Source organism: Lissotriton helveticus, chromosome 3_1, assembly GCF_964261635.1.
Source record: "Lissotriton helveticus chromosome 3_1, aLisHel1.1, whole genome shotgun sequence".
In the NCBI taxonomy this organism is placed as follows: domain Eukaryota; kingdom Metazoa; phylum Chordata; class Amphibia; order Caudata; family Salamandridae; genus Lissotriton; species Lissotriton helveticus.
This window is the reverse complement of record NC_136061.1, coordinates 798161577-798189535: the sequence shown is the minus strand read 5'-3', so window position 1 is coordinate 798189535 and position 27959 is coordinate 798161577.

The window sequence follows — 27959 nt, the reverse complement described above, 5'->3', positions numbered from 1 at the left end:
GTCTCTTACACATGCACGTGGCCTTATGTGCTGGCCTGAGGTAGATCAGGTTATTGTCTTTGGATGTAGTTGACCGTCATTTGTTGGCCCATGGGCCTTCCTTTTGTAGGGTCAGCATTCCTCCTCTCCTCCTTCGGCTGCATCTGATGGGGCTCTTCTTTTGGGGGCTCCTGGACTCTGTGCTTCCATGTCCTCTGGTACTGGCCCCCTCAGATACCTCCTCAGTTCACTGGGTTCATCGAAAATTAGGGTGCCTCGTGTGTCAGTTATCTTCATTCTTGCTGGTCCGGCGAAGCTAAAAGTGATATCTTTCCGCAGTCTATCTCTCATGGCTAGGAAGCCTTTTCTGGTTTCAACTGTGAGCTTAGAGAAGTCCTGCGTGATGATGATCTTCTGTCCGTTCACTTTAAGATTCTACCCTTCCCTGGCAAGGGTGAAGATTGCTTCAGTGTGGTGGGCCCGGAGCGGCTTGCATATGATTGGTCTTAGGCCTCTGCCTTGCAGGGGTTTTGTTGCTGGGACCCTGTAGGCCTTATCTACTTCAAAAGGTCTGTCGAACTTCAGGCCTGTCAGCTTTGGCAGGAGGTCCTCTAGTAGGGCTGCGCATGATCCTAAGGGGGCTTCTTCTCCCTCTGGTATCCCCAGGAGCCTTATTTCCCCTTTCCTGCTTCTGTTGTCTTGCTCCGCCAGCAGCTTCTGTATGTTGTTTGTCGTTTTTATCACCAGCCCCAGGTCTTTGTGGGCTATATTGGTTGGCGTCCTCTAGGTCGCCGATCCTTCTTTCTGCCACGTCAAGTCTGCCGTTTGTTTTGCATTGGTCGGCCCTTATGGCCGTCAGCTCAAGTTGCATATTGTCTATTGACATTTTCGTGGCTTTGGCTAGGTCGTTTCCTTCATTGATTTTACTTAGGAGTGTGCCTAATGTTGTTTCGTTTTTTTGGTCGCTTTTTAGCTTTGTTGGTGAGTCCAGATTGTCTTTCCTGACCTTTTTGGTGTCGTTGGCGTTCTTCTCGTCGCGACCCGTCATTGTTCCAAAGCCTCTTCTGACCAGATATGTGTGCAGTCTGCCGTCTTTTTGTTGTTTGGCAGGGTCTTCCCTCGCTACTTTTGTAGACAAACCTCTTTGCGTGGGTGTGGATTCTTCGCGGAACCTGCTTGGCCACTTGACTGTTCTGGTTCTTGTCTTCGCCCCCGCCAGCTCAGACCGCTTTCTTTGCCTTGCCTAAGTGGCTTGGGTCTTGTTCTGTTTCGGCCGTGGTCGCTTTGTGCCCGGCTGCGTGCCCTCGGGTTTGGGGTTTCCCTCTTTGCTTGCGTCTCCTGTGTCTGTTTTCCGTTTGTCCCTCGACTGCTGTGCGTCTTTGCTGCTTCTTCCTTTGTTCTGTTTGCGTAGTGTGTTGTGCGAGGTAAATGTTCCGCCTGTGTGCTACTGGGGGAGGTCTATGTGCTTCGCTGGGTGTGCGGCTGGCTTGCGGCGTGCCGTGTTCCCTTGCTCTGGCTAGTTTGGCGCTCTCATCAAGCTTCAGTACTACAGTTGTCTTCCTCGTTTGCCTGGCTGCGCCTAGATCACAGCCGCGTTTTGGTTGTCTCGGCTCACTGTGCCCAACCCAAGATGGCCGCCTTCCTGACTCATTTCTGTTTCCGTTGTGCACCCGGTATATCTGGGCGGTTAGTTGGGAGGTCGCCAATAATGACACTTTCTTGCTTCCCGTTGCGAGTCTTTGCCCTGGTTTCGTTCGGGACACTTGCGCTTTCCTGCACTGTATATTTGCTCGGTGTTTGCCGTCCTCTGCCAGTTCCGTGTCTTAACTGAGAAAAAAAAAAATGGCCCGCCCTTTGTTGCTTCCTGTTTCCGTCCGCTCGCTGTGATCGGTTGTTGCAGGTTGAAAACAGGCTCCGGCTTTTGTTTCGCGGATGCTCAAGGTTGTGTCATAAATTCCGCCGGGGGTTCATGGGGGCTTTGCAGGTTCTAGGCTTCGGTCCTTGCTTTCTTGACTCAACTCTATTTGGAGTCGCCACCTTGCCGCTGCTCTGCTTGTCTGGGAAATGGCCGCGCCCAATGGGTTTGGGTTTCGGTTTGGGTTTCGGATTCGCTTTCGTAGCGATGCACATACCTCCTCCCCCGACGGCGTTTTAGTCCCGCTTTGCTTACCAGCTCTTGTTCACCGCGCTGTATGTATCGCTTGTGGCTCTGATCTGAGGTTTATTCCGCCACATCTCCCTTTCTCTACTGGGCTGCTGGTGGGCTGCTCCTCCTCACATCGCGCGCCGACATCTTGCGCTCATTTTCACGGCACCCCGCTCGCTCTTCTTCCTCGTTTTCTTCACTTTCTCGGTCTTCCCGGTCTGGATCGGTTCTTCCCTTGTGTGCCTTGCGGCTTCCGATACCTTCCCTTGTGCTTAGTTCCTGGTTGTGGGCAGTATTGCCGCTGTTATCGCCGCTAGTTTGCTCGGGGTGGTGGATGCTCCGGACTTAGGCGTCTATCCTCCTCGCCATCCAAGCTACGCCCCCACATTTGGTGTCTCTAAATAAACTAAAAAGTGCTTGAGATCCCAAAGATGGTCAACTGTCAAGAAGTCAGTGGGGCTGTGCAAGGAGAAAAAGCTCTGCAAGACTTGTGCCTGTGACCAGGACTGGGGCCCACAGCCTGCTAGTCTCCCGGCTGGGTGAGGAGGCATTGTCTAGGAAATCAAAGACTACCTGCCCTGGGACACCAGTGCCAGCCTGTTTGACCAAACCAGTGTGCCCAGTGACGAAGAGGAGAGTGTTGGAGTAAGTAAGGTCTAGTGGGGAATCCTGTTGAGTGGAGTCCATTTACGAGGTGTGAGGAGGCTACTGTTGCACAGATCGGGTGGTGGACCATATGTGGGAAAAAAGTCAGTAACCCATGTGTGCCAGAGGAGGACTGCTGTGTAGTGAGCGGTGATCGTACCTATGCCAAATGTAAAGTGAGGAACTGGCGACAAGGTATGCTTGGGGGCTGCAGTGAAGAAAGCTGTGGTCATCGATGTGCCGAATGGATCATTTCCCCTGTGCAGTGAGGGACTGGGGACCCTGTATACCAAGAGGAGCTGACGTGGACAGATTGCTGTGCTGAGTGGCCTGTAGCTCTTGTGCAGAGGTGAGACAGCAGCCCTGTATGCCACGAGTTAGCACTGTGAAGGAATTTGCTGTGCTGGTTAAGTCGGAGCCCATGTGCAATGGAGAGACGGTGGTCCTGAATAGAGAGGATGTCACCGGGACCAAGCAAGAAATGTGATCTGATCGGTATCCTAACCAGAGAAGAAGAGCCGCTATGGGGACTTGCACCATGACAGAGGCTCAAGTTCAGGACCTTTGCACTACTTCAACCACACCACTCACCATGGGACTGACCAAAGAACTTACCTAGCTTGAAGGCACAATGAAGAAACATTGGTCACTTGGGCTGCAAGGCCACGTGTGCGGAACCTAAGGGCCATTGAGCACTGCCCACCTGGGCCACATACAGTGAATTCACCAGAGCCAGCTGCTACTGCTCCAGCATCCGTGGAGGGGGCACACGCAAACTCTGGTCACTTCGATCCAGCAGGTGCAGATAAGACTGATTTCGGGCCAGTCGGCCTGGGGGGAACTTGGTTGCAAGATAGCATTTCAGCAGGGGAACACTTGATTTTAAGACCGATTCAACTACTAGTGGGGCTTACCCTGGATGTTGCCTATAGTGAATGGGGAATAACCACAATTGCTGCTGCGAGGAGGACGTGGCACCCAAGGAATTGCTTTAGAAACACTACAGTCCTGACCCCAGGGGGATGATGAAAGTTGTTTGTGGTTGTCATATTTCCCTTTGTGTTAATAGCAGTAAAATTAAAATACCTCTTTTTCTATAAATGTGAGTATTTGTCTGAACAATAATTTAGTGCTGCTGCGTGTATATTGAGTTGTGAGCCTGGGTTCACCCCCTGTATCTACCTCCCCCCTGAGGGAGCATTGCACTGCCAAACCCACATTACCACTGACAGCCAAATGCTGAAGGGGTACTTAGTCCAGTTGCCTAGGATCTACAGTAGGTCAGCCCCTGGGACATTGGGAGTATAAGGCCTCAACTCAGACATGTTGGCCCAGTACCCCTGCTTTCCACATGGCCCTCTGAACAGGGTTCTGACACAAACCATGTGAGTCATTCAACAAGTAATAAGTCTGCAATTGTCATTTTACTTCAAGCCAATTACTCCATTGTGGCACTTGACTCTCTCGAGAGCAGAGTAATATAAGGCATACTCCGGGCAGGTGGTGTGGGATAGTAACCCCAGCTTGCTGGTACGCAACAATAACATTCAGTGAATCATTGTCAAGGCAGTGCCTTTTCTTTTGAAAAGGAAAAGTACATTTAGTACACGCACACTACTAAACACTATGCATTAATTTCATCTATTTTTGAAAAGCTAGATAGAAATACCTTTGGTGACACAATCATGACATTACACCCACTGCGGGTCCTAAACCCTATAACCACAATACCTCCCATACTAAATGGATTAACACAATATAAGGGGAAGTCCTTATCAATAAAGGTAGGCCTACTTGATTTTTCAGGGGGTTCACTACAGGAGTAATAGCAGCTACAAGTCACACTTCACCATCATAACCTCACTGAAATCAATGAGGATGGTACTAATCTGCAATACATGTTATAACCCACCATTGCAACACAATTACAGTTAATGAGGGGCAGTAGCAATATTCACTACAAGTTATAACCCACCATTGAAGTTAATGTGGGCAGCACAAATTGTCAATAGCATTCATTATACTGTAAAACAATGCATTAACTATCAGCATTATCAATAAAATGTTCAATTGCGTGTCACAGAGTCTAGTCTTTACTTTTACTAACCTTCTTCTGCAGTTCCAGTACCCACTCACAGGGGTCCTTGCCCAAGAGCAAAATATTCAGCTGCAGGGGTGCTTTGAATCCAATTAAACTTCTCCTGGGGGCATAAATGCCGCCCCCCTAGGAGACTTGGGGTGAGTTTTGGGCAACACGGATGGGGGGCTGTTGCACTTCCTGCAGCTGCGGGAAACACTTGGGTAATGGAGGTGGTGCCTCTGCCATTCTTGGAGAACAACAGGAAGTTAACTATGCAAATGATGAGCCCTCGGTGAGGTTTATAGAGGGTTTCTTGGCTGATCTTTGAATATCCAAACAGTGGCTCTGGCGCTTCCTAAAACAAAGCTTTCTTGCATTTAAAATAGTTTTTTTAGATACCTGGCGCCTTGGTCTGACCCATGTTGTCCCATTGGGTGTTGCGGGTCCTACTGCCTCTATGGCCACTGCCAGCTCCCCGTGTACCTTCATGGTCTGGCGCAGGAGCCAACAGCACTCTCAGCAGTGCTCTCTGTCTCCCACTTGCAGGCGGGAACAACGTGGTTCTCTCCTGCCTGTGGGTAGGAGACAGTATGTTTTCACACTCTGCTCCCTTCAGACATGGGACTGGGTCGTCTTCTGTCCTGGAGAGTGGGGTCCCCTGGAACTCCAGGGATTGCGTTGGGCCTCAGGGGAGGAGGTCCGAGGGCTGTGAGATATCTCAGGGAGCGGACCCAACACTCCCCTCCTAATCTAAATTCAATAAATGAAGCTTTGCCAAACCCGGCGCGCTTGGACTTCCATGTGGCAATTTCAGAATGTATCTGTGAAGCACTACACTCTGTTCTCCACCCAACTCACCCAGGGGACAAGACTTTGGGCCATATGTAGGTAACTTCTATTTACCGATTCTGAAATACCGAATTTTACCGATTCGGTATTTCAGAATCGGTAAATAGTATGTAGGTAAAAATTTGGTAAATTTTACCGATTCGGTAATATTCGGTATTACCGACCTGGAGGCCCATAGGAATCAATGGGAAGCCATTCACTATTACCGATTCGGTAAATACCGAATCGGTAATAGGGGGGAACATATTCAAGGGTGGCAGTGTCTCACATTGACACCCTGTTGCACCCCTGAATTGTGCATGTGTGCACATGTGGCACACATACATGCCCTAAGGGCATGTATGTCTGCCACATGGCACTTGTAAAAAAGCACAAAATTGCTTTTTTAAAGGTTTTCGATATTTACCACCAACTTGTAGTTGGTGGTAAATAACGAATCCTTAACTCAAAAATGCACTCACTTGAGTGCTCCCTACATAGGATTTAAGGGTTCGGTAATTTACCGATTCGGTTTTTTGAGGATTCGGTAATTTACCAATTCCTTAAATTACTGAATCGGTAAATTACCGAATCCTTAAATCCAGCCACCTACATTGGAAAAAGCTAAATACCGGTCGGTAACGGCACATTTACAGATTTTCGGCCTTTACCGAACGGTATTAAGCTACCTACATATGGCCCTTTATCTCTTGTTTTCTCTGGCCCTATAGGGCCACTTTACATGCCCTTGGGCTATTTTTGCACCCAGTGGCCACTCCTAGCAACCAGGAGCATTTTCTTCAGGCCTTTTTCTCTGACAGGTGCTTTTTGTGGGAGTTGAATGTATTGGCTCCCTGTGTCAGACCCATCTTCTGCCTTGCTCCTGTTGCTTTCCTATGCTTGTGGGGACAGACTGTGTTGCCCCTGCACAGCAAACAAGCAGACCACTCTCCTAGCAATACTCCCCAAGTTTCATGGCTTTGGCTTTCTTACAGAGTACCCATGTGTTCTTAGAGTGATGGCAACTTTCCTAATGGAGGTCTCCCAGACCAGGGAACACTCCAAGGCACCCCATCATGTCTATTCCCCGAACTGTTCCTCGAGGTATAAGGGGCAGAGAACCCCATCTTAGTCTTGGGGTTACCTCGAGTTAAATTCCTTCAGTCCATCCTTATAGTGGCATCAGGAAGCTTCTCCTTCCAGCTGAGAATTCTTTAATTGTTATTGCTCCCAGATTCAGTGTCTTCTCAGTCTTTCCCTTGTGCATGTGCTTTGAGTGGAGATGGGAAGTTCTAGGAAGTAGGTTTCTCTGCCCAATCTGACGATGCCACATTATCACTCTACCTCCATCCCAGCCCTCGTGTACAATATTCTGGGGCATTCCAACATAGCGATTTCAAGGTGCCCATGGAAAGATCTTCCCTGGGAGCCTAAGCTTTGCTTCCATCTGGCACAGCTTCCTGGTCTTTTCCCATTAAAACTTTAAAGGAGAGCCCTTGCCATGTGAGGCCCTCCTTTGTTTCTGTGACCTGGGCTTTACCAGCTCAGGTACAGTGTGACAAGCTAATAAACAGGTTAACGTTCCACCCTTCCTTTTCCAGGATGTGGGTCAAGCACTGTTAATGGCTATATTGTGTGGGGAGTTTAAGAAATTGGTTTACTAGTTGAGGAACAATCACAATCCTTGTCAGGGTGAAACCTCAAAGACACTATATTAACCTGAGCTCATCCTCCTGGTAGTTATGGGAGACAGATGACAGGCTTAACATAGGGCAATGCATAAAGTATTTTTGCAGTACCAAAACAGCAATATTGTCAAATCACAAAACAGTAAAAATACCAAACTGAGGGGTAGGTTTACAAACATTTTGTACCATGCTAACCAGCACAAATATTTTTTTTCCTAATTTACTTTCCAGTGCAAAACTTGTTTTGGGCTGGAAAGTACCCTGAAATAATGCAAAGCAGCTTGAAGCACTGCTTTGCGTTACTTAGTGCCAGGGGGCATTACGTGGGCATTCTCTCGCTACCACCCATGCATTTTGATGCAAAACAATCCAATGGTATACAGGGTTTAGCACCAAAAGTTAATGCCATTTGAAATGAGGCGTCGAGAGGGGAAATGTTTTTATTTCTCAATTTTTTTCCGAATTTGCATGCATGCGGCACTGTGCAGCACACTTACGAAGTAGGAAAAGTTGTAAAGTGTGTCTAAGCATTGCATTTTGTACTGAAGGGTACCCTTCCAGTACAAAACCTATAGTAGACCCTAGCACATACCCTTGCACTATCGTGCAAAGATGTGTGCTTGGTGCACGGCATCTGAAATCTGTGCCGGAGAGGGGAGGAGAGAGCCATATCTCTAGATAGGGGGCTCTTCTGCTCCCTAAAACATTTTTGACTGCTGAGATGAATTCTATGACTTTTTTAAAAGTTTCAGGGGTAGCCCTACCTTTTATTGCAGCAGTTCATGTCTGCCCTACTTCAAACAATCCTACTGTTCCCTTCATTACTAAAATTCAAAATGGTGAAACCCTCCTCCCCTTGTTCAGAGCCTGTGTGCCCAACCGGAGATGGCCATGGTAATGAGCAGCCTCACCTCGATGATCACTCCAAACCAGGTCTGGGGGCAGCACCCCTCCCATTGGGATTGATGCATCCCTGACTGGGGGAACAAAAGAAGGGACCCGTCTAGGTGTCACCTGACATCTACCTGTGACAGAGAAGGTCAGTTTGTAGTAAAGTAAGTTCCTGGGCACAACCTAAATAGGCATCCTAATAGAGGAACAAAACCCCTCCACACAACCAGGCTTTTGTCTCTGCTCTGGAAGCAGTTTTCAAACCTCACTCAGGCCAAGTACTCAGAGGGCTGAAGCAGGAGATTTATGCTAACTAGACTCCAGTTGCTTTAGACAGGGAAAAGGTAACTTTTTAAAAGTTACTTTACCTCAATATTTATTACATTCCAAATTCACCATTTACTTGGGCTTTAAATATATATTAAAATGAGTTGTTGAATCATATGCCTAGCTGGTCCCCACCCTGAGATAGGAGAATTAATATTTACTATTTTCTACCAGTGTTTCTCATTTGGCCATCAGGCTGTCTCACAGTGTACATAGCTGTTAGTTGCTAGACTTTGTAAGTATATGGCAACATCACTTTTCTACACTCCGTCTTTTAAGTATCATGCACCCTGCTTGTGGGATGCAAGGCACAATTAGGTGTGATTTATATATTTAAAAGGAAGGCTGAGACCTGTCAAAAAGGTTTATTTTGTCAGGCTGAATTGCAGTTTTTACACTGCTCTAGTGAGGCTAAAGTGGTGGGCACGAAACCATGTTAACACTGTAGTAGATGGCACAATAGACGCTGCAGTCTACTAGTGGCATTTATCATCCAGGCCTTGGGCACATTTTGTACCATATACTAGGAATTTATAGACAAGTTAAATATGCCAATTAGGATTATGCCAATTCAACCATGTTAAAAGGGGGCACAGGCACGTTACTACTGCCAAACAGGGTTAAAATGCACAGCCAGAAAGTAAATATAGGGTCCAAAAAAGGTAAAAAGGGGCGTGACCAAGGAGACCAACATTGCGATCGCACCCTAATACCCTAATGCTGCTCCGCTGTAAAACCTACTTTATCCGTCGTAAATCCAGACCACAAGCAGTTATTAGCTGCTCAGGATACTTGCATCGTTCCTTTTCGCTTGTGGTCAAATACGTAACATGTGACCCGCAGTGACGCTATATCGCTTCGGAGGGACAAAGCCACCTGCCTTCCACAAGGGCTCGCAGTAATAGGGGCAACTTTAAAGCAGTGCCTGACCCTGACCTGGACAGTTCTGGCACCCCCACGGTCTCCCGTGGGATTGGCGCCTGCAGTCTCACTGCGATGCTTGGAGATTCTGGCACCCCTGTCGTCGGCAATTCACACACACCTCGGTGGCTAACCACACTCACTCTTGGATAGACCTTGCCTTCTTACTGCCCTTGACTGCCAATTGTTGAATCAGATTCAGATTCTGGCCTGCGGTATTTCGGACCATTCCCCTTTACTTCTCCATCTTAGGCACCCTACGGTGGGACAGCACCCCATGTGGCGTATAAATACCTGATACTTTCAAAACAAATCGTTCACTCAATCCCTTGAGTCTGAGCTACGAACTTACTTTAACTTCAATGTAGTCCCCGTTGCCTGTATGGGAATCCTATGGGCTGCGAGTAAAGCAACAATGCAAGACTAGGCTAAGAGGCCCAGGAGTGTGATCGTTCTGCTCTTGTTGCTCAGCTAGAGGCGCGTGTCCTTCGAATCGAGCAGCAGTTGGAGTCTAACTCCCAGACAGGTACCTTTCGACAGTAAGGCCTCATCCGTGAAGATATTTGTATGCATTACAATAAAAATTCCATTGATTGCTATAGGAGATATTTATTTTTTAGTCACTCTTGATCTCAATGATGCTTATTTTCATAGTCCCATCCACCCAGCAAGTCAAGTATTTCTGAAAGTTGGCGAGGAACCTCAGCATTATCAGTTTAAAGTTCTGGAGGAATTTACGTTGCTTTTTGCAGGATTATGGATTGCTATATTTAATGGTGTTCACCCCTAATGTTGTTATAAAATATTTTTGTCCTATAGTATTGTTATAAAATCTCATAATGACAATAATATTGAGGGATATGATTTAGCAGGTAACAACATCATTTTACTTTGCTAAAAATATTGAAGTATTAATATTGAATATAATACCTAATTTTGATTTTTATTAAATGTTTGTTAGATTTTTTGTGTTAAGTTATTTTTTGTAGAGTTCATATTTTTCGTTTAGTAATATATTGGAGTGTTATATTTTTATTTATCTGTAGGTTGTTGAGTTTAAAAAGGAGTAGGGTGGGGAGTGTTTTACCTGTATCACCCCAACACTTTACATGAAGAAACTAGGTGAAAAAGAATTTTTTGGGTGAAAGTTTCCTGAAGATGTATCCAATTGGTCCAAAGTAGCTGTGTCTAAAATCCCTATGGAAAATTGCATAAGGAAAATGTGTTTAGGGCCCTCCGTTTTCTCAGCTTCCCCTTGATGGATCACTCCAAAACTTTCAAGACATTAGCTGAAGTGAGTGGCAAACTAGTTTTGAAAGGTTTGTGAGAATTCGTCAAATGGCGCCAAAGTTATTGGCAAAACAAAAAACGCTTTTCTTATGGAAACTAGGTCCTAACTATAATCACCTACCTATTGGCGACTGCCAGTAGGTAATATATGGTGGTCTCTAGTAAGTAGTTATAGTTAGGACCATGTTTCCATAGGAAAAGCTTTTTTTGATTCGCCTATGGGCCTCATTACAAGTTTGAAGGAGTGGGAGCGGGGTGGTTCACCACCGCCCGTACCACCAAACACAAATGCTGCCTGCCTGCCAGATTACGGTAAAAATCGTAGCATGGCATGTGGGTAGTGTACGGTCCGGCGGTTGTGCATTAAAAATGCTCAATGAACCTTTAATTCTGCCTTGCAGTTTGACCGCCACAGCACGTTTTAAGCATGGCATGGGTTGTGAAGTCCATGCTGTGCGGGAACTGGGAGGGGTGCTTGCAAACAGGGGGGCACAGCATGTGCCCAGAGCATGCACCTCCATGCATGAGGCTCGGGGGCCCGTTTTCCCACCACCAGCTTTTACATGGGAGTGCTGACCCGCCATGTGAGGCTGGTGGTCGGGAAACTCAAAATAAGCATGGTGGTGCCGCAGCAGCACTGCCAGCATATGCTGAGTCCCTGACTGCCATGCAACCACCAGGGATGCGGTTGCCTGGTGGTTGCAGAGTTCAAATGGTGGTCTGACCACCACACTTATAATACAGCAGCCTGACTGCTGGTGCGATGGCGGTTGGACCACCACTGCCGCTTCCCCACGAGTCTGGTGGTCCATGGACTGCCAGATTATTAATTAGGCCATAAATCTTTGCCACTATTTGACGAATTTTGTTGCACATGGAAAGTTTTGGGGTGATCCATCAAATGGGGGCGAGAAAAACGGGGGGTAAAAAAAGTGTTTCTCCCATGTTAATTCCCATGGAGATTTTAGTAGTGACTACATCCTGAACCACAGGACGAAATTACACCATATTTGGCAGAAAGGTAGCTCTTTTTCCAGAAAGAACCCCTTTTTTAATTTGGTGTAAATTGGTTCAGTAGTTTTAGCGAAATAAAAAAATAAGGATTTATGGGGTTGTAGATCCTCCAAGAATCCGACAGTCCCCGTACTGAAATGTGATTGCCTGCAACACTTCAAACCAGGAAGTGTTGACAGCCATCTTGGGACACCGCTTCAGCCTGCATGGCATCCCTGTGCCCTGGGGACTGCCACCTCCCCAATGCAAATCTCTATAAATAAATGCAGGGAGGACAGCTTGGTTCCCTCACAGTCCCATGGACCACCATCTTGCCGGGCAAAACCTTTACTATTTATGCAGGGGCCCATACGGGCTTCCCCACAACCCTGAGGACCACCACCACCTCTCCGGGGCTAAGTATTACAATGGAGGGGCACTTGCGGCTCTCCTTAAGGAGAAGCCATGGATGGCCCTGGGGACCGCCAGCCCCGCAGATCCGTCTCATACTACCTCCTGAAGTACCCTCCCTCAGGAATTAGCTCATAGCTTTTGCTTGCTGGGAGCTGACAGCAAAAGCAAAGATAACTTTGCTGTCACCCAGCTCCTGCTTGCAGAAAGAGGAGTTTTCATCTGTTTCTCTGCACGCAAATATGCGTGCAGGGAAACAGATGAAAGCATTTGAGAGCCACCCGGCTTCCATCACTCAAAGTCTCATGTAGATTGCCATGGGGCGCATAGAATATTTAGTCCTACTCCATCTATACAGAAAACAGTTGTTAGTTATCTACACAGATTTTTTTTAATAAACTTTATTTTATTTTTCAGTCACAGATACAAACCCGCAACCCCTCCTCCCCCCACCCCCCTCCAGGCATAAAACGTGTGGGCACAGATCGATAGACTCATTATATGTACCCCTCTATGTAACCTATTGTAACCTATTTGTACTATTTGATCTATTGATTTATTTGATTTGATTTATTTGTATGACTATGCCCCCTCATGTACCCCTCTATGTAAAGCGCTCTGATATCTGCAAAGATCTTGTCCGCGCTATATAAAACTTTTAAAATAAATAATAAATAAATGGCACATTACAGGTGTGGACAACATCAGGAACAGCAAAAAGAGTCAGCATGAAAGTCCATGTGATAATCATAGCATGAATCCAAGTATAGTGGACAACGTGAGGGTAAACAGTCAGGCTCCATGTCGTACCTACTACAGGCATCCCCTCATCACTCCCCCCCCTCCCTCCTTCAGACTCTGACCCTGGTGCAGAGAACAGTTCGCCACTGGTCCCATCCGAGTCACTATGTGATGATTGTTCGCCAGTAGTGAATGCCTCTGTACACAGTATGCGCCATGCTAACAGATCATCCTGCAATTTCTCATCCTTCCGGGTGGCCTGCATGTGCGTTTCATCCGCGAGTGTCCATTTCCTCACGTCCCTAAGCCAAGCGTCCATCCCGGGGGCCCTCTGTCCCATCCATGTTGATGGCCACTCGACGTCGAGCCAGCACCAACATTAAATGCAATAGTTTAAATGGGAGTTTCTTTTTTCTAGGTTTGGTACTAGTCCCAACAGGCAGTGTAGGGGGGACAGTTCAATTGAAGGCCCGTTGTGGCCGATACACGACCGACTACCCTTGTCCAGAAGCTCCCCACCAGCGGGCATTCCCAAGCAAGGTGTAAGAATCCTGCAGCTCCCACTCCACATCTGGGGCAACTGTCTCCCCTGTCTCTTGCATAACGACTCACCGACTTCGGGGTGAGGTAGGTGCGGTGCATAAAGTGAAATGGATGAGCTTGAAACGAGCGTTACAAGACACCCGCCGAGTCAATAGCCCTATACGCTTACGTTGCCCCTGGTCCAGGGGTGCCCCCAAGTCCGCCTCCCAGGCCGCCCACGCAGGTGGAACCGGGGGTTCATAGCGGCATAGAGCAAGGTTATCAACCTGCGTCCTTTGCCACAGGATAACAGTATATGTAACGTGTGGGTCATCAGGGGTATCTCCGGGCACTGCGGCCAGACAGAGCGCACTATTGAGCGCAGTCCCTGATAGTGTAAGTACCGACCTCTCCCGAGGGCGAACGACTCCTCCGCCTGCTCGTAAGTCAGAAAGCTCTCCGAGTGGTACAGATCGGCGAGGGTCTCCCATCCCCCTTCCCTCCACGCCTGGAAGGACATATGCTGCTCTAGGTCCATCATAGGTGCCAAGATCCAAATCGGCAGCTCCCTATGAAATGGGGCCCTGCGGAGGACCCTTTCGATGAAGCGTTGCCAAATAGCAGCGACCTGCCGCACCACATAGGGGAGTGCAGTGTCAGCTCCAGACCCTCGCATCAACGCCACCTGGAGCTCCTGTGCCGAGGCTCTCCCCGCTAGCAGCTGGGTCTCCCATGTGTCCGCATCCACAAACCACCTAGCTGCCGGGAGGAGCTGCGCCGCATAATAGTAGAGATCGAAACGCGGGGCTTCTAGCCCCCCCCTCCTCGTAGGAGCATACAAAGGTGCTTAGGGCCACTATACTGCACCGCCCCCCCAGAGCAGGGACGTGAGCAATGTATTCAGGGTCCGGAAAACCCTAGGGGGAAGGGGACACAAGGAGTTCTGGAGGACATATAACAACCTAGGCAGCATCACCATCTTGGCGATCGCTAGCCGCCCCATGAGGGACAGGGGTAAGGTTTTCCAGAATAATATGGAGTGCCGGAGGGACGCGAGCACCCTATCCGCATTGCGGGCGAGGGACTGGTCCTCCGTCGAGGTCACATGAATTCCCAAATATCGGAAACTAGTTAGTTCCCATTTCAGTCCAAGCTCCGGTAAGTCCTCCAGCGGCACCGCTCCGAAGCCAGATAACGGGAAGATGAGGGACTTTTCCCGATTAAGGCGAAGGCCCGACACGTCACCAAACTGATCCAGGAGGCGCAAAAACCTCGAGAGTGCTTCCCTGTTTTTTTTAGGTAAAACAGCGCATCATCCGCGTATAACGACAGAACATTACAGGTGTCGCCCACTTGAATGCCCCACTGTTGCAGTTCCGCACGAACCCAGACCGCAAATGGCTCCATGGCCAGGGCAAAGAACAGCGGCGAGAGGGGGCACCCCTGTCTCGTGCCCCGACCCAACCGCCCCTCCTCCGACCTAGCACCCCCCAGACGCACTCGCGCCCTAGGGGAACTATAGAGGATTCTGATCCATCTCGCAAAATCGGGCCCAAAGCCCATCGTCCGGAGGACCTCTTGCAAGTATCCCCAGTCGATGGTGTCGAAGGCCTTGGCAAGGTCTATAGAGACCAAGACCGTCTGTTCTTCCCTATTCTGCACCTCGTGTTGGATATGCGCCAGCCTCCTCAGGTTCATTGCCATGTTACGCCCGGGGATAAAGCCACAGTGGTCTTGGTGTACTAGATACGCCATGTGGGGCACCAGCCTATTGGCCAAAAGTTTTGTGAGATTTTTATTATCTGAGTTTATCATTGTGATCGGCCTATATGAGGAGGGATCATGCCTGTCCCCCCCCTTGTTTAAGGATCAGACAGATTTCCCCTTGGGCCATAATCTGTGGCAGTTCTTCCCTTTCGAACGCCTCCAGGAACACCTGTAGGAGGAGTGGGGCTAAGTTCTCCCTGAATTCTTGGTAAAATTCTGAAGGAAACCCATCGCTTCCCGGGGATCTGGCGCTCGCTAGGCGGGCCAACGCCCCACAAACCTCAAGCAAAGTAATGCCTGCGTCTAAATCCTCCCTATCTGAATCCGAGAGGGTCGGGACAGGTAGCCCCTGTAGATAGGGGAGATAAGAGGCCTCAGAGATGTTTCCATCTGCGGAGTATACCTGCTGCAGGTGGGAGTGGAGAACCCCCAGGAGGGCCTTCTCAGAGTGGACCAGCTCGCCGCCGCTGTCCCTAAGGGCAACAATACGTTCGGGGGTCTGTTCCTGTTTCAAAATCCAGGCCAAGAGCCTCCCCGACTTGTACCCCTCTCTGTGGAGACGCTGCCGATACTGACCTAGGGTGTATTTGTCGACCCTATCTAAGGTTCGACCTGTGCGATCTGTTCTTCTCGCCTTTGCAATTCGTTGGGGTCTACCACCCGTTGGGCGCTCAGAGGGCACTCTCCGCCTGCTGGAGATCGTGGAGCAGCTGCTTCCGGACCCCGTAGGTCAGTCCCATGCGGGCGCCCCACACCACCGCCTTTAGGGCCTCCCACTTGGTGGCCAGGGAAAGGTTTCCCTGCCCCCAGTTAATCTCAATGTAATCTTCAATGGCTTTTCCCACGTGAACTTTTCCTACCTGGTCCTGGAGGATGTCCACCGGAAGCCTCCAAGTCCATGGGGGCGGACAACCCCAGACCCCCATTGCACTATGCAAGCCACTGGGGAATGGTCAGACAGGAAACGGGTGTGATTCGTTATGTCTACCGTCATGGCGGGATCGGCGTTTGCTATCAATACTCTGTCCAGGTGACTGTGTGTGTTCTGTGTGAGGGAGAAGCATGTGTATACTTTCTGTGTCGGGTGTCTGAGGCACCAGGTATCCACCGCCCCCACATTTTCCATCAGCTCTTTAAGCTGTTTCGTCATACTGGGTTTAGTGCTCGCCCGGGGTGGGTATCTATCTAATTTGGGATCAAGGATGCAGTTGAAGTCCCCAAACCAAAGCAACGGGTGCCCAGGTCGTGAATCAGAGCGTTCTGCAGAGACCCGTAAAACATCGGGTCGTCTATGTTGGGTGCATAGGAATTCAAAATCACCAGATCCCTACCATCCAGCTTGGCTCTAATAAGCAAGTAGCGACCCTGAATGTCTGCCTCCATGTATTGGATTGCGAACGGTACCCCGGGCGCCACCCAGATCAGGACCCCTCTAGCATATGTGGAGAAGGACGAATGAAATAGCTGGCCACGCCATTTCTTCCCTATCTACACAGATTAATATAATCAGCAGAATCATATTTGACATTGCCTCCACAATTGATAACATCACCGCCCTAACTATCCTGAAACATCAAGCAGCCCAAAAAAGATGTCTTCTTTTCTGCTGCTTCATAGAATTATAGTGCCACTTTCGATTAAATGGTCCTCAACACTCTATGGCGGAAATTAGACACTTGGGCAATCCCAGGGAATCTGCTCAGAGCCCTCATTTCTTTGCACAAGAATACATGGGTGCGAGTGAGAACAGGCCCTTCGACTGTCTCTGCAAATATTTCCACCACAGGCGGCCTGAAGCAATGATGCGTTTTTTCACCCCTCCTGTTCAATCTCTATACCGTCGACCTTGGGAGATACTTGGAGCACAGCAGCCTGCTTCTGCCTCAACTGGGCCAATCAAAATCGAAACTGCACATTTTATAATACGCTGACGACATCGTCATAATGGATCATGCCAGATCTGGCCTTAAAAGTGCCCTGAGTAAGCTTGACGAATATAATAAAGCTAATGCCCTTACAATTAATCAGGACAAAACTAAGGTCCAGATTTTTGGCCGCTGCCCCCAATTTTTTTTTAACATGGTGCATTGGGTCCGTGAAGATCATATCTCTTTCATGGAAGCAGATACCTTGAAGTACTACATGAGGGTACTAAAAGCCCTGGACAACACCCTTAAAGCGTGCCTAAAAGAAACCTCCATGAGTCCCAGGAATCCAAGGAACTGACAAATTGAAAGTGTAAAAGATCCCTACAAATTGACGAATCAGCGCTAAAATTAAACTTGATTTCCTACGCAGTTTGGAAAAGGGCCATAAAGAAGCAGGTGAGACAAATTTCCTACCAGCTGGACTTAAGGACATTAAATTCGTCAACTATTCTGTCTGTTCTGCATGACTCCTATCTCCCAGGGTTACCCCAACCATACCTTTCAGATAGCTTAAACTCGCTGGCTCACAGGAATCTTGGCCCACATGCATCAAGCATTTTTGGAGTCGCAAACGGTGCGATTCCTTAAAATCGGACGTTTGCGATTCCAAAAGTGCTGTTTTGGATGCATCATGCTATTTTAGAAATTGCAATTTTTTTGCAATTTCTAAAATTGCGATAGCACATAAGAAATCGCAATTGTGCGATTTCTAAAATGCTATGCATCATTTCATAAAAATGTGCGATTTTTCAAATTGGAAGTGCAAATTACCACGAAGTTCAACCTCGTGGTAATTTGCGAAATTGTTAAAAAATGCACAAAAATGCATTTTTTAAACTGTTAAGTTACAGACACACATGTCCTTAGGACATGTGTGTCTGTAACTTATACTGAAAAGTACATTTCATGGGTGCACGGGGGGGGTCATTTGCACCCCCCTCTCCACCCTTGAAATGCATTGATGAATTCCGATTTCAAATTGCGAATTCGCAATTCCCATTCATTCCTATGGGCATTTTGGCCCATAGGAATGAATGGGAATTGTGAATTCGCAATTGAAAATTTGCATTTTTTATGTAATTCGGTAAAAATAGCGATTTTTACCGAATTGCAAAAAAACCCGAAAATATTCATGCATAGGCTTTTGCGATTTCTAAATTGCAAATCGCTATTTTTCGCAATTTAGAAAACGCAAAAGCCGATATTGATGCATGTGGGCCATTATGTTTATGCGCCTTCTAGGCCTGCGAACCATCGATTTTAACCAAAGGGCCTCATGTGGAGAGGAAGGGGCCTGCAGATTATGCAACTATAGGGCTGAATCGTGGCTCCTTTTGTGCTGCTGTCCTTCTTGTGATGCCCCCAGGAGATTTCTTCTGAAGTCATAATACCAAAAAAGGGGCATTTACACATGCTTGGAGGCATCTGCACTTTCTTTTACACGATCAGGCACTTAAATGCTTGCAAGTTGCAGAAAATATGTGAGAATCCTGGAAGACTTACTTTTACCTCGTATAACCCTTCCCAAACTTGAATCTGCGCCTCAAAAACTAATTACTGATTACTTAATACCATTCCCCAGAGTTTTATCACCACACTAAGTCACTTTCCTCGTTTTATCTCTGATTTTAACGCTTTTATTCGCAGCAAATCCACTGCGCAAGAATGCCTTTTATGAATAATGAATTTTAAATGTGATGGCCAGTATTACCACTGCTCCCAAGGCGCATTGACAAGTGCTACTTGTAATTAAATATGACAACGTGTATATACTGTACTGCAGACCTGGGAAATTAATTTCATTAGTATTACACGAAACGCAACAAGTTCAGGGCACTAAGCAACCCAGCTAAAGTAAGAGAAATATTTAATTTAGTCGTCATGGGGGGAGCTGCGTTGATCCCTCAGTGGGAACCAGGCTTTGCTTGGTTATTAAGGGTACCTGGGGTCTCTATTAGGAGCCCGGGAACTTCGACCGAGGAACCCACACCTGAAGGAAATCGTGCTACTCGGAGTGTTGTTAAAGAAATCATTTTGGTCAGTGGGCTAGTCAATATTCGAATGCTAAATGACAAAAAAAAGTATCTTCATCTTCCTTTGAAATATGATGGATGTCAAATATACTAGCACCTTTGACCATAACTGGTCAAACGAAAAAAATATGAAAAACCATCCCTTACAGCACCATTTGCTTTATTCAGTTTTTTTTCCACGTTTTCTAAGTCTAGTCGGTTACGTTTGCCACGTCCTTGATTAATCCTGATGAATCAGGTGCTTAGATTGTGGTGCTTCTTTTATATGCCAGGCACCGTATAGGTTTGTTTTTCATTCTTAACTCTAAAAACTAAATACATAACCGTGTTCAGGATACATAGAAATAACTCTCTGCAATGCAAGTTACAACTCTACTACAGGCCACCTCTCATGCAGTGGTTCAAGTGAAAGCCAAGCCCTGAATCTCGAACCTCCCATCAGGAGAACATGCAATGTATGTTTATCGTCCGCAGTCTTAAATCCTCAACTTTGAATTTGGCATAGCTGCTGAATGCAGAGGCAAAGATCATTTCCAAGATGGTGAGGGTAGTCACACAAGGGTGGGCTGGAAACCAACATCATTCAAACTTGTCCCACGCTGCAGAAGGCTGCAAGTTCATAAGGTCATGGAAGCATGGCAGGGTCCCGGCAGTCCATCCAGCTTTCAAGGCAGTGCCTTTCCTTGCAGCTTACTGGGGTAATGCAAGTTGTAGAATGGTCAGCCGCGCCCTGCAGCACTCAATCAATCAATCAAAGCATTTGTAAAGCGCACTACATCCCCTTGAGGGTCTCAAGGCGGTGGGGGGCTGCTACTTGTTCGAAGATCCAGGTCTTGAGAAGTCTTCTGAAGGTCCAAAGGTCTTGGATCTGCCCTAGGCGGATGGGGAGGGTGTTCCATGTCTTGGCGGCGAGGTGGGAGAATGATCAGCCGCCGGCGGTCACTCTTTGAATACGGGGGATGGTGGCGAGGGCGGGTGGGGTTGTAGAGGCTGAGTCGGCTGTTGAGGTACGCTGGTCCGGTGTTGTGGAGTACCTTGTGTGCATGGGTGAGGAGTTTGAAGGTTATCCTCTTGTTGACAGGGAGCCAGTGCAGGTCTCTCAGGTGGGGTGTGATGTGGCTGTGGCGAGGTATGTCAATGATCAGGCGTGCAGAGGCGTTCTGGATGCGTTGGAGCCGTTTCAGGAGTTCAACCGTAGCTCCTGTTTAGAGTGCGTTTCCGTAGTCTAGTCTGCTGCTGACGAGGGCCTGGGTGACCATCCTTCTCGTTTCGGTGGGGATCCACTTGAAGATCCAGCGAAGCATGCGGAGGGTGTTGAAGCAGGAGGAGGAGACCGCGTTGACCTGCTTCGTCATTGAGAGGGTAGAGTTGAGGATGACCCCATCACTACCATCACATTTTTGACCTCCCAGCCCCCCACAGCTTAACCAGCAACCTTTATTTATAAGGAAAGAAGAGACATTTCTTTGATCCATTGGAAATCTGACTTCACAGGGTTTTTCCTGTCGAAAACAGAACAAGATCAGTTGATGAGGAGAAACCCAGAGGCAAATGTTGAGCCAACAAGATCAGGCTGCTACTCCTTGACTAGAGAGACTGAGGAGTATGTGCAGGTGTTTTGACATGAAAAGCGGAAAAATAATTTTGGAATAGTTTGTGACATGACCATCTTGGACAAAGGCCCCAAAGAAGGAGTCTGAGTTCACTTACAAATCCGACATTTACTGAGGCTTCTCTTCGGGTCACGGTGTCAGAGTTCTTTGTAGCTAGCAGTGCTTAATTTGAGCCGGTGGGGGTCACCAGCACTCTTTTGTGGGGGACTGGCATTTATTTAACACCACCAGACATTTCCCAAGTGCAAGAGAGGGTAAAAAAACACACACAAATGGGAAAGGAGGAAGAAAACAACTGAAAACCTTTCACAGAGCGAGAAAGCAGTAACAAGAGTCAGAGAAAAGGGGCAGGGAGTCTCTGATTTCCCCGGGTAGTCTAGGTTCTCAGAGGACTGTTCCGGTGTCCTAAGGTTTTCTAAAATTTTAAATCCATGTACCACTTTTTGGGACAAAGGTCAAGTCATCCTGGAAAGCAGAATTAAAACAAATGCTTTGCTTCTCACCTGCACCTCTAAAGTCTGAGCTAAATGAAGTAATTTTTCTGCTTCTTTCAGGCAGTAAGAGGTCAGCTGCAAGCTTCCAAAAGAGGAGACACAGTGGGGGGGGGGAGGGGGGCGAGGGCAAAGAGTTCCAGGATGGCAGTGCAGTCTTAGCTAATGGTATGCATGTATGTGTGTGTGTGTGTGTGTGTGTGTGTGTGTGTGTATATATATATATTTATATACATATATAGGTTTCACACATGTTATAGTTAGCTAGACATTTCACTCATACAAAATCTTTGAAATTCCCCCGTTATAGTTCAGCTAACTATAACTCGCGCGCCCGCAATCCACTGCTGATGACGTCACATATTACATCACTCATGCCATGGTCAGTGACATCACTCATGACATCACTGATTACATCTCAAATGACATAATTCCTAAATGCCAATTCCTAACTATAACGTGTGTGAAACCTATGGTTTTTTCAGTGAATTTACAAGGTTTTTAACTATAACTCGCGCGCCCGCAATCCACTGCTGATGACGTCACATATTACATCACTCATGCCATGGTCAGTGACATCACTCATAACATCACTGATTACATCTCAAATGACATCATTCCTAAATGCTAATTCCTAACTATAATGTGTGTGAAACCTATGTTTTTTTCAGTGAATATATATATATATATATATATATATATATATATATATATATATATATATTTATTGTTACTTTTTATGTAATCAGCAAGTATTCACATATTGCAGATTGATGGAAACGTTTTTGCTCGGCTTACTTGCACAGTTTTTGAGATTGGAGTTACCCCTATCACAACATAATTTTATACTATAATTGTGTGTTTTTTATTATGCATTAACCATATGACCAAATGTTTTTAAAACAACACCGGGCACTAAGCCTTCAATGTTAAAACAAGTTGTTAAATGTACCAGCCACTAAAGGGTTAATTGAGGTATGGCCAGAACCATCTAGCGCCACCCTTTTATGTACAGACCCTATAAGTACCCTTATCACTTTCCAAGCAATGTATCACGTGATCAAGCCTCTGGCTAGAGGCGAAACGCGTCATGCGGGCTTGCTGGGTGCTATTCTGTTTTATGGAATAAACCACTGAATTTGCACGAAATCTGGGTCTGTCTTATCCGTTTTGCAGTTCGAGAGATGTGACTGAGTCGCGGCAGCGTCTAACGGAGTTTAAGCAATAATACCACCGTGACCGGCTTCTGTGGTGGAAGACAGACCCCTCCTTCGTTTGGATTGGCTTGGCGGCAGGAAGCAGTTGTTTCTGTAACCCGGAAACACAAATCTACAGAGCTTCGGCGAGAAGCAGACCGCGAAAAGCCCCTGGACACCGAGTGGATTTCCTGCCCTGAAAACAGGAGTCACAGCTGATCGGCGACGGCTCAGTACCGAACAGCTTTTAAGTCAGCCCGAGACAGGTAGGACCCTTTCAGAAAAGTTCCAGTAAGGAGTTGTGCAGACTACACTAGCGCACCAGTATTCGGCGTCCCGAGACAAAAGACGCTACGGTAGTCTCAGTGTTTATATCCAAAGTACATTGACCCTAATAATACAACTGTATAGTTGTCAGCAAAATGTCCGCGGATACGTTGCGGCACAGAGAGGAGGCGGCGGGCAGTATGTTTGATAAATCCCCGGCTGGGGATTTGGACCCGCATGGACAAACACCCTCGAGTAATACCATTGAGGCTAACCCCACTCTAAGAGATATGTTAAAAAAAAATGGAGAAACTTATAAAAAAGGAGCAAGGTAAATGGTGGGAAAACAAATCTTTATCGAGGTATCTGGCGGTTGGAAGAGTGCCGAGGGGGCTGAGAATTACATTAGCCCCCATCTACGAGACACCTGATCCACAAATGTTAACAAGATGGGCGGAAACTAACTTGGACTGTTCGGCTAAACTAATGGCCCTCCTAGTGTAATACGCTGAAAGCGACAGAGTGAAATTACAAGCAGAAATTGATTTACTCGAAGTGGAAATTCAAGGATTTGGGCCAAGTGAGCAGGCGTACAAGTTTAGAAATGAGATGATGCAGAGGGTTAAAAAGGATGAGGAGGTGATAAAAAAAACGCAAAGCTTTCAAATTTGAGCGTGACCGCCTTGACTATGTAAACGGCCACATTTTTACGTACGCAAAAAAGTACGAAAATGTGAAAGCCCGGGCACGAAAAGTACGACAGTCAAATGAGGGCAACAAAACTGTCTCAATTTCATCGACGGATGCAAGTTTGACTTCGGGCAGTGAGGCAGAAAACGAGGTGGCAGGACCCTCCACGGTAGGGCCAATAAAACTGTCTCTGGCGCAGGAAGTGAGCTGCCTATGTCAAGACCGGCGAGACACTTTAAGACCAAGAGTCCTAAGCAAGACTCAGGCAAACAAAACTGGGCAAATCAAAAACGACATGCCCGAAGGAAATGCCGCCAGCGCAAAGCAGCCCAGCTCGAACCTATCAGCCAGAGGCAGATGGAACAGATCAAAACGCAAAACAAATTTGAACTAAGTCCCAAATCCGCTGTTAAGCTCTCGAATATCACTCTGTCTACCAATGATGAGCTGATCCTAGGCTTAGGATTATCCTATTGTCCACCTTCCAACTTTAATTATGTGGATGTAAGAATGGACACTTACCGTTTCGTACGTAAACTCAAACTGCAAAAATGTTTTGCTCTCCAAGCTAAGAAAGGAAAAAAACAAGCAGGGACACAAAAAAGCCCCTCTTTATTGGAAGCCGGGGATCGTGGTGCCTTTGATGAGATCTGGAGTCTACAACAGGAAGTGGAACCGGTATTGGATTTGCCTTTGGTGACCTCAAGGGAAGACCAAGGTATGAGTAACACTCCATTCAAACCTAAATCAACTTTCCAACCTGTGTTAACCAATGACAACATAGATGTTTACCATGATTTGGTCGTGAAAGAACTTAAACAGCTATACATATCGACGAATAAAAAACATATGATGATTAACAACAAAAACCAATGCTACCAAAATCTAATCAAAAAATTGGAATTAGATAAAAACATAATCATCCGCCAAGCGGATAAAGGTAGGGAACATTGTGTTATGGCCTCGTGCTCTTATATATAGCTGAGGCTGAAAGTCAACTCTCAGATGGTACATGCTATAAAAAAAGTAATTTGCCAACTTTAAAAGCATCGTGGGAAGACCAAAACCAGAAACTCATGGCATGGAGAAGTGCCAAACTAATTTCTAATGATGAATACAAATTCATGAAGAAAGATTTCCCGGTTATTCCATCATTTTATCTAATACCCAAAATACATAAAGATTTAAATAAACCACCGGGCAGGCCGATCATATCGGCAATTAACAGCTCAACAGAAAACATTTCAAAATATATTGATTTTTTCCTCCAGGAATGGGTAAAAGGACTTCCTTCATTTGTTCAGGACACCTTTGACTTTATCAAAAAAGTGAATAATGTAGTTTGGAGCACTGACTGTTTATTGATAACCCTTGATGTGTCTTCCCTTTACACATCAATCAAACATGCTGATGGGATAAAGGCTGTTGAATTCTACTTAAACAAGAGACCAATGAACTTCTCTGCGCACAATAGAATGTTACTATCTATGATTCAAGTGTGCCTGGAACAGAATTACTTCCTGTTCGATAACCAGATTTACCAGCAGGTTAGAGGGGTAGCTATGGGGTCGTGCTTCTCCCCGAGTCTAGCATGTCTTCACATGGGACTCTGGGAGGAGCAGACCCTTGGCAGCATCCATGAGACAATAATGCAACAACATGTTCCGCTCTACCTTAGATATATCGATGATATATTCATGGTGTGGCGAGGTACATCTTCAGAAGCCAATGTTTTTGTAAATGCACTGAATGATAACTGTTTAAACTTGTGTTTTACCTCTCATATTGATGCCAAATCGGTGGTCTTTTTGGACACTGAAGTGTATGTTGCAGATTTGATTCTTCATACAAAGCTCCATAGAAAGCCCACGGCAGGCAACACGGTGCTACATGCATCCAGCCAGCATCCCCAACACCTTATCAACAGCATCCCCTTCGGGGAGATGCTGCGGATCAGGCGTATCTGCAGTGATGATCTAGACTGTTACAAGGCTCAGGAGGAGAGCAAACAACGCTTCTTGTCCCGAGGGTATTCTGTCAAGACTATCCAGCGGGCAATCAATAGATCTCTTTCTGTTACAAGAGAAGCAAGCCTTGTAATTAAAAACAAAACTAGAGTTCATGCAGTGGAGGACACTAAAATTCAACCTAGGGTCATCACGACATACAATAAACAGCATAAGGAAATCCGGCGGATTTTCTATAAAAACTGGAATTTAATAACTGGGGACCCGGTTATTGGGAAATTTATTACCAACAAGCCAGATATTACATATAGGAAATCCCAATCCATGTCGAATCATCTGGTGAGTAACATACTGGAGAAACCGATTTCGGCGACTTGGGGCGCTCTTAGCGGAGGCTTCAAAAAGTGCTCTGTCTGCAAAGCGTGCAGACATGGCTGCAATAAAACGCAGTACACTGTGCCTTTCAGAAGTTGGCCTGTCAAAATTAAGAAACGCATGTCGTGCAGGACTGAATTCGCAGTCTATGTGCTGCAGTGTCCGTGTGAACTCAGGTACGTGGGTAGTACCCGCTTGCCCGTTCACAAGCGGATACTGCAGCACAACCGGGCCATCGTGGGTAAAGACCAAGCCTACCCGGTGGCCCGCCATTTTGAGATCCGACACAACAGTGATCCTTCAGTCTTGCAATACTATGCCATCGACTGCGTTATGCCACTCAAAAGAGGAGGAAACAGAGATGCCAAGCTCCGTTTATTAGAAACTAGATATATCATTGAATTGGACTGCAAGACACCGCGAGGTCTTAATGCGAGTGAAGACCTATATACCTGTCTGTAACATATCAACGGTATTTTCCTAGCAGTCTCTACTTATTATATTAACAGTGGTCATCTAGTCTTACGATTGCACAATGCACTTTATTCTATTTACATCAAGTTTTGAATGAACTGTCTCTTTAACACCATGGGGTAAGGGTGTTGATGAAATGATTAAAAACTAAAATTCCTCCCTTCAAATCCTCCCATGAGCTGAAAGAAAATGTTTTTAAAGATGTTTATCACACATTTTTTGCACTTTTTAAGCACTTTTATTGGCAGGATTTAATATGAGGATGTATACTTATTTAGAGTCTAAACCATTGATGGACAAAAATGTGGACTTTAACCAAACCCTAACATAACTATGTGTTGATATATTGGTCCTTTTCGTTTCTGGTGAAGATCAAAATGATTTCAATGACTATATTGATTGAGACTTTTTGTACAGAATTGTATTGTTAGTATAATTGTGATGTATTGTGTAGGTAATTAGATGAGTTAGTCTAAGAAACAATCTCTTTTGAGGGGCTAGCAATGGTATAACAAACAAAGACACTAGGTCATTTATTGTTACGTTTTATGTAATCAGCAAGTATTCACATATTGCAGATTGATGGAAACGTTTTTGCTCGGCTCACTTGCACAGTTTTTGAGATTGGAGTTACCCCTATCACAACATAATTTTATACTATAATTGTGTGTTTGTTTTTTATTATGCATTAACCATATGACCAAATGTTTTTAAAACAACACCGGGCACTAAGCCTTCAATGTTAAAACAAGTTGTTAAATGTACCAGCCACTAAAGGGTTAATTGAGGTATGGCCAGAACCATCTAGCGCCACCCTTTTATGTACAGACCCTATCAGTACCCTCATCACTTTCCAAGCAATGTATCATGTGATCAAGCCTCTGGCTAGAGGCGAAACACGTCATGCGGGCTTGCTGGGTGCTATTCTGTTTTATGGAATAAACCACTGAATTTGCACGAAATCTGGGTCTGTCTTATCCGTTTTGCAGTTCGAGAGATGTGACTGAGACGCGGCAGCGTCTAACGGAGTTTAAGCAATATATATATATGCACTGGAAAACTAAACACCCACTTCCCTTACAAAGAAGTGGAAAGTTTGCATGTCTGCAGCCTTTCTTATTTTTCACCTTATTCATCTTCCGCTCAATCAACACATCATCCACACATACACACACCTACTTGCTGCCCTTCTTGGCTGGGGTTCTCAATTATTCCTCTTTAATTCAAATTCAAAGTGCAGGCCCTTTATTCAGCCTTCTTCGTAACTACTACCCGTGAATGGCAGTGGTTAATTTGCACACTTGCGTCCTTTCTTGCATCCTTTCTACCACACACTGTGTGTCCTTTGTGCACTAGCTTGCTTACGTAGATGTGGTACTTGTTTCTCTTGCTCCCACTGAGGAATCCAACACCTATCTGTGTAATGAGCTGGAAATCCAAAGATCCACTTCACTGACAAGGCAGTGGGTAGTTTTCATGTCTCCAGCATTTCTTATTTTTCACCTTTTTCACCTTTTTCACCTTTATTTATTTATTTATTTATTTTCTTATATAGCGCAGGAATCGACCCCCATAGGGGTATCTCCGCGCTTGCGCATAGGTGCAGATGCCAGACTGATAACTGAATAGTAAAACTACCAGCGAACTATGATGTCGAGTATAGATCTGTTTTAAGGACCTTCCTAAAGGATTGAAA